The sequence below is a fragment of the Acyrthosiphon pisum genome, chromosome A1 (genome assembly GCF_005508785.2).
Source record: "Acyrthosiphon pisum isolate AL4f chromosome A1, pea_aphid_22Mar2018_4r6ur, whole genome shotgun sequence".
Taxonomy (NCBI): Eukaryota; Metazoa; Arthropoda; class Insecta; order Hemiptera; family Aphididae; genus Acyrthosiphon; species Acyrthosiphon pisum.
This window is the reverse complement of record NC_042494.1, coordinates 38,485,429-38,494,228: the sequence shown is the minus strand read 5'-3', so window position 1 is coordinate 38,494,228 and position 8,800 is coordinate 38,485,429. Positions and strand designations below refer to the sequence as shown.

The 8,800-nt window shown below is 26.6% G+C and overlaps 1 protein-coding gene across 2 annotated transcripts in view; it reads left to right on the top strand.

The window, feature by feature from the left end:
- LOC100575640 (frequenin-1) overlaps positions 1 to 8,800 on the top strand; it is a 201,270-nt gene that overhangs the window by 175,286 nt on the left and 17,184 nt on the right. Inside the window, exon 1 of one of the 2 annotated variants that reach the window (XR_003839008.1) lies at positions 5,817 to 6,076. The exons of the other annotated variant lie outside the window; for it this stretch is intronic. The gene's annotated coding sequence lies outside the window, so the exon portion shown is untranslated. Of the gene's footprint in view, positions 1 to 5,816; positions 6,077 to 8,800 lie in introns of those variants that run through there. 2 annotated transcript variants of the gene reach the window in all.

Sequence of the window (8,800 nt, the reverse complement as noted above, 5' to 3'; positions counted from 1 at the left end):
TTAATTAAACATAGTTTCAAATGCGATGATTTATAATTACTGCTGAGTTTTAAATGTTTATATACAGGACAAACGTTCTTATTTTTGGCATAAAATAAATTGTTTAATTTTATCATGTGTAAGAAGTGATTTTGAAATATTTAAACGTGCATAGTATGTTATTATCAGATTTCAAGACTTGGGAATTAAAAACGTTTAAAATATGCAATTAAATTTACAAAACAATGCTCTAAAATATAAACAACTATTTATTTAATAATGTTAAAGATTTATTTATATTAAAATTGCCAAAAAATACTCAACATTTAAGGGGGAACGCAGGAAAGAATAAGATATTTATATTTGTTAAAACTTAAAAAATATTAAATTAGTTGAATTATAATATGTCTTTTTGTAAAATCAAAAATAACAAATTACACAAAAATATGCAGTGTTCTTATGGTATAAAATTTAACCAAGTAAAAAAGATAAATGTTTATTTACCTAGAATATTCTACTACCTTAACTGAAAAACATGGCAATTCTAGATGAAGTCCCAACCGAAATCATGATGCTTTTTAAATAATTGTTTGTTTGGTTATATATAAGCCATTTAGAAGATAGACTCGAGTTAAATACATTATTATAATTACGTACCTACCTATGTCTACCTATTAAAATAATAATTTACTCTCGTTAAGTTTTTATCATAAACTCATATCCAATCACTGAAAGCTGGTTAAGCTTGAGTAAATGAGATTTAACTGAATTGTATAAAACTATTATGTTATATTTTTATTAGTTTCAAATCAATTACTAGTATATAATAAAATAATAAAACATAATATAATACCATATAATATTATATCACCTGAGGGTGCCCGATGTCTGCTATTTTTTTTTTTACTGAATATCATTTTAGCAATTTCTGCTTGAATCAATGCCACCTGGTGGCGTTTATATGTTACTAGTAAATTATTATTTGTGCGTGGGTCACAATACAAACCGACCACCAGTTGCATAATATTTTAATGCATTGATGTCTAATACGTAATAAATTGTACGTGAACACAAAAGAGTAAAATAGAATTAAATATTGTTTTTCCTCAATGGTTTTATTCAAATAATATAAAAAAAAAATATTATATATTATATCTCAATATTTTATATTACATTATTTATATCAATATCAGTATGAAAGGTATAATTCATTTTTTTATCTTGCAAAAGGGTGGTCCAAAATGAATAAATACAGTAATAACAGTTGAATATTATTTTTTATTTTAGATTCTGAGCGGACCGATGAATGTATTGATTTTACAATGATGTGTGTTTACTTATTTTTTTTTTTGTTTCTGTTATCACGGTTTGGGACAGTAAAACTGCTTCGATTTTCTTTAACAGTATCTTGTTCGATGGGAAAGTGAATCTAGTTGGTGCATTCGGAAGGTCGAAATTTAAAATTACTTAAAAAATTATTTTGTAGTTAAAAATGTATAAAATATTCAACTTTTTTAGGTAAGGATTGAAAATTTAAAACAAGATTCCGCGTAAATAGGTTGTATATAAATTACTTTATTCACAATAATATTATCAAATATACTTTGTATATCATAGGCTCACTGACCGTCTTCGCTCAGAATCGTTTTTCTTATGCAATGACAATATTATATCATTGAATTCAAATTTAATACCATCCATTACAGTGACCCATTAGTAACCTACTGTACAGCAGAGCGACACTCACTTGTAGACACAAACATTTTTCCTTTTTTTTGGAAAATAAAATTATGTCAAAGAAACATTACAATTAGTATTTTTAATTACATTTAACATTGAGTATTATCAAAAGCATTGTTTTGGAGATAGGTTTACTACTTAAATGTTTACTACTTTTTATATTAGGGTATTTAAAAAAATCAATGAATCTTCTTAGTTTTATAAATCGTGAATTATTGTTTGGTTTTAATATTTTTACAGGCACATAGAACGTTATATAATTTGGCTTTTGAGAATGAAGAATACCTATAGTTTTAATATAAAACAAGCATAATATTATTAAACGTGGAATTAATAAGAAAAGAATTTCGATTTTGAAAAATGTCAAATAAGTATCAAAGTATATCCAAAAAAGCATTATTATTATTATTATTTTTCTTATTTTTTTTTTTTTTTTGATTTGTATTTTTGTATTTTCAATTTAAAATGTCGGTGATGTCTGATTGTATATTATTTTGTATGTTTCTAAATTCTAATTCATTCTGTGTTAAATATTCGCACTAGATTCCTTTTTAAATAGCATAATATTTACAAACATTTTCATAACTAAAAAAATATTGTAGATAAAATGTATAGTCCATAGGCCGTACATTATGTATGTGTGTGAACTGTGACTGCAGTCAATGAATAATATTTTAGTAGTGCATTACGTTACTACCAACTACTTTAAATATCCCGTAGGTATACCTACATTAAGAATATTATACAACGTTAACTAATGTATTTAAATTAATGTATAAAATATGATAATTAAAAATACTAGTATCCGGCCAAAATAATTAAAGCAATGCATTTTATTCTATACGCAGTGAAATTAATACAAATTATAATTCCTTTTAGTCTGTTGTAATTAACTTCAAATGCGAACGATTCATTATATTATTATTCTGTGTTTTTCCACGTTATTTTTACAAAATTATAAAATTATAAAATTAAAATAATAGGTAAATTTATTCAGTTATATTTGCATAATTGGATTCATTGTTTCACATTCAATATCATATTATGTCTTAATTATATTTAAGTTTTAAATACCAAAATACGGATGTTTTGTAGAAATATCATGACAAATATTAAATATTATTTTTAAGATAATATTTGGTATAAAACTGCATGTGACTTTTTAATTTTATCATCCGTAAAATCTTTTTGGCACATTAATTATTAATGTTTAAGAGGATATACTGTGTTAGTGATTGTATATGTACCTATACTGCGTTAACTCTGAAATAAAACCACATATACAGAGTGATTAACAAAACATGCTCACCGCCATTTTTCTTTTTATAGATAATGTCTATTGAATCGATTAAAATTCTAATTTTAAATTTTAGAAATACTTTTAAGGATATATATATTCAAATGTTTAAATTTTGTATACAGTTTAAGAAGTATCATGTGGCGATACCAAATTCTTTTTTCTTTTTCAAATTATTCTCACCTTTTTTCCTGTTATTTATTAAGTAGATTATTTTTCTAAAAAATGTTGATTGTTCAAATTCGTACGAGTTATTGAGTTAATTGAATTTGTGCACAATTTATAGTAAGTAATTAATATTAATCTTTTATATTTTTTAAACATTGTCGGAGGATAATAATATTACATCTATTTATATTTTTGTTAAGCCATTATAAAGGACTAGGCACTATCCTTAGCAAATAACTTTTTATAACTTAGAGATTACTTGTTCGAATTTTGATTTATATAATTGAAAATGTTATATTTACAATTTAAATATTATGTGAATCAATATTTTCAAAAAAGTAATCTCCTAAATAATTTACAGTAAATAAGATTGGTTCTTTTTTGAAAAAAATAAGTTTGTATTACCAAAATAAATTAAAATAATATGATCTTTAAATATACTTTAAAATGTCAAATATCAGAGTTTGAATAAATACATTGACATAGGAAAATATTGGGGATAAATATTTTTAGTAAATCACTTTATATGCTATATGATATTTCAAGTACAATGCAGACTATACACAAAGAATATGTAGCCAAAAGTAGCCTTAATTTTTCAGTTGGAGGAATGAATGGCGTTTTAGCTGTAGTATTTCCAGTTCATTTATTAATAAGAGTTACTTATAATTCACAAAGGCGCGTGGTCTATTTTATATTAAATGAGATACTGGGCAATGGATGAGAAGATGACAAAAATAAATAAATACCTGTTGTTATATCTATTGTTGAAAATCGTTGGCTCAGTTTTAATAATTTTAAACTACGCAGTTATTTCACAGTTACAACGATATTGTTGATAGAATACCTGTGATTAAATTAAAAGGCGAAATCTCTAAATTGTATAAACTTAATTTTCATAAGTAGAGACTTTTTTCAACTGTAATGACTAGCCAGTATAATATTATAAGTATAATAAGCCAGTATAATGTTGACGACAAGCGCTGCATATTTTAAATGATTGTATCTGAAATTCAGAAATAACTCAGATAACTTAGGTACAACGTACTTGTGTCAGTGATGCTCACGCGAGGGCGTGATTTACAATAATCAGTTATTGGAGATGGAGTGACTATTATATTATAATTGTATGCATATTAGTACCTTCACATGTAATTATTCTAGTTTAACTCATAGTTGTCATTAACGATAACTAGATGAACCAAAATCTATTATTGGAGTTAGGTAAAATCGATTTATTTCAATCAATTTGTTGAATAACTACTGTTAAAATATTAACTATTATAAAATTGGTGAGTTTAATTGAAATAGAAGACGTACGTATCCGTTTTTCACTTTATATTCAAAATAGTGAAAAAAACCTAAATTAAATAATGAATTATTTGTATAAAATATAAAAAAAAAAAAAAGAATTATCTTTAGTGATCATACAATGTGTTCATGTATTATGTAATTGTAAGTGAAATAATTGCCAACGTTGCTAATTTTAATTATAAGCATTTAATCAAAATTTCGGATAATATTCGTAGTTTCTCTATTGTTTTCCGAGAAAATATTAGTAAACATAAACGTATGAATTTTTAATAATTATACAGTAGATACACATAATACTTATCGTATAATCGATTAGGTACTAATTTTAAATGATTTTATTTACTATTTTGATCTATTTAATATTTTTTCATCATATTAATGAAATCAATGAAACAATTGCACTGATAACTAGAGTAACTAAGTAATTCACCGGTAATCACAAATGTTAAATATATTATTATTTAAATAAGAAAATGATCCATCGTTTGATAACCGAAACAATAATAGTACGTCCACCTAAAGTTTAAACAATTACACTCCAATGAAAAACCAATAGAAAAAAATAAACGATTGTTATAAAATACTACATAATATATTATCTTGACAATGCATGAATAAGTCAAAATTTAAGAGTGTCACAGCCAACCCGTTTTAAGTACAAAAACGTATAATATACAAATGAAAACAGTTGGAATTAGAGTTAACATCTATTTTTACGTGCCTAACTCTCACATATCAGTGCGTCGGAATGTACTAATAATAACACTTAATAATATTATACATTATTCAACCATAAGATCTATCCACTTTTACACCAGCCTAAAAATCAATAGAACTCACAATATAGTAGGTAACATTATTTTCAGTACCTATACAACATTTTCGACATCTGAAAATGTAAACTAAAAACCATACCTACCCTGTATAATATCGGCAAAACGGAAAACTGGTTCGAGTGTAATTAGATCGGTATACCGTGCCTATATGTATAGTATACTGTATGGTAAGGTGTATATTGCACTAGGTACAGCTGAAAATGTTATGGTTAGGCATATTATATTATTATAATAATATTATGTATAACGTATAATAATAATATAGCGAGTAGTATTGCGTATACGATCATGGTATGTGGACATAGGTTACACAATGAATACCGTATAATATAACATAACGCCATAATAATAAAAACAATACAAAAACATTAAGAGCAAGCTCGGTAACACGTTCGGCATTGGTAGGTGGGGGACGACACGAAAAATGAAAACTAAGATTGGTGGGAGAGTTCAACGACTGTCTGCGACGCGTGGTGGACGGACTGGACCAAACGGTACGCGTTTACAGTCGCGATGATCCGCTGACCGCCGCTGTTATGGTGTTCAACGTGTTATATTTCATAGCTGTGTTCGAGTTGGTGTTGTATAGTTATATGGTGGCCAACAGGGATTGGCTCTTTTCTTCATATACGCGCACCTTATCGGACGAGGCATTTCCCACAGCTGGCGGCAGCGGTGACGGCGATTCGGACTTGGAGTACGACTATGGGTCGTTTATCGTTGACTATTGACATTTCCATCCGTAAGTCACAATTATTATGATACTTGTCACCATTTCCGTAGTACCACATTACTCTCTGTACCAAGCCCGGATTAAGATTTAAGGATCAACTGGGCCCCTGGGACACCATACACAGTGGGCCCACTTTCAACTTTAACTTCAAAATAATTGTATCATTACATATTAACGACTTTATATTATTGTATAATTTTTTATTATACAAAAAATATACATTATGTCACTGTATGCGAGTTTTTATTGGATCAATGATATGGAATATCGTTAAAACAAAAAAAGACACGACGGATTAAATATTTTTAACAGGCAATTTTTTTATAACATTTTAAACATTTTTAAACACGCAGTTGTACCAATAATAAAATCGACTTTATTTTTTTAAATGGTAGCCACTATATTTTTTGATGGATTCCGGTAAAACTTTTTTCCGAATATTTTGATGGTCATAAATGATCAATTTGGGTTGGCTAGGTCATTAACTATGGTCCTCTAAAGTTTAGTATAAAATGCATTAATACTTTTAACAGAAATACCTAATTTACAAAAGCTACACATTTTTATAACTTCATTTTTATATAATTAAATAGTAAAATCGGTAATATAAAATGTTCACAAAAAAAACAAAAATAATTGTTGGCAAACATAGTTCGTTATTTATAGTAATTTTCGTGATATAAAATTGAGAACAATTTTATTTTATAATTAGCAATAATAATTTACCTAAAGTACTATACTTACATACTAATAACTTTTTTTTTTGAAAACTGTATTGGATGCATAAAAAAATATATTTTGGGAATAAAGATGGGCCCCCAAAAGCAATGGGCCCGGGGCCGTGCCCCCCTTTAATCTGGGCTTGCTCTATACGATCAACATAAAATTTGAAATATACAGTCATCAGTCGTTTTAGAATATATCGTTTAGAAATTGAGTATTTAACCAGTAGTTGATAATTGATTAGCTTCTAATATTTAAATTTTAAAAGAGCAGAGTGGAGTGAAACAAACAATTAGCCGTTAAAGGTTCATGCACGGTATACGCTCATCTAAACTATACGTCATATACAATAAAATTATAAATTATTAAAAATAAATGAATAATGAAGTAATCAGCTTATTTATTTACGTAATATATTTATAATAACAACAGTAGGTAGACAATTCTCGACATGCTCCATCACGTTTTTCGCTCCAGTTTGAGATTTTTCATTCGTATTAAAATAATAATAATTAAAAATAATTAGGTATATTATTAAATTGGTAATTTATAAATGTATTTCATAACTTTTCAAATGGAATATCAAGAGCTTTCAGGGTATATTTGGTGGTTAATACCATTTTGAACAGGTACTAATATAATATGCATGTTAAAAACTACACAAGCTATAAATAAACAAACATTGATTTAAGACTTGAGTCTTCATAGTTAACACTTACCGCATACCTATTTTTTGCAAATTGATTGTATATGACATGGAAACTGAGCAGTAGAGACAAATGCTAGAATAAAAAAATTATATGATAGTGCATATTACCTTTATATATCTTTGCTTTGTAAATATGCAATCTCTATCAAGTTTGAAAACTAATACTATGGTCTGTGGTAGTGGTATATATTTAAATAATAAAAAGAAGGACGTGTGATTTCAATAATTTGGCTCTGCTCATAATTTTTTTTTGAATGCAACGACTAATTAATTACAATTATCGACATCACTATGCATAAATATGATATTTTCTATCCCATTGTCACAAGAATCCTATATTATTATCTCTTTTTTTCTTAAACATATTATATTATATCGATTTGATAAAATGTGTAATTGTGTGTATATTATAATATAGGTTCTTTATTGTTTAATAATAAATATTGTATTCAATATAATATGTTCATTTTAAAAATCTTTATCTGAGTAGGTTTATTTTTTATGATAACTTATGAAACATTATAAACATTTATTACAATATAAAGTTAGGCAAGCTTTGTGCGAGCTGCTTCCACCAAATTAATTTATGTTCAAAATATAAGTACAATCAACTAAATAACAATACGCAATGTGGCTCTGTCACACGTTTTAATTTAGCGGATGAAAGTCAAAAATGTTTTTGAAAATATCTGAGTCTTATATTCGTCCTATACATGACATCATATTCATTATTACAATGGTATAGACTAGGTTTTAATTTTGTTTTTCCTCTGTCGTCAGAAACTGTAACCCTCGGCTTCGGCGGTGACTAGTGTAGTTAAGTCGGTTTTGATTAAATCACAATCCTATTAATTTTTGACTCGCCGAGTCAATTTTGTTTTTTCATTACTATACCGAGTGATTTTTAAATTAAATAATTCTGTGTTTGGGTCGAGATACAAAGTATACTATTTATATGTATGCAAATAGTTTTCCTCGATTTATTGTATTCATTGTAAATAGTGCAGCGCTACCAATATATATTTTAGTTTAATAAGATATTGGAAAACTGTTAGACCTATGTTTTACTTGGTTAAGTGCTAATTAATATTCTCTGTTCGCTTCCACACCTGTTAACAAAAACCAATAGTTGTTCCGTCGAATGACAATTCTTTCTGTCAATTAGTATTAATAGGGCTTTAAAATTTATTTTCTTGAAATATTTCATGAATTTTTCATGAAATATTTCATTTCGATGAAAAATAAAAATAAAATGTTATTATTTATTTATTTATTTATTTAACGGACGATAGTCCAATTTA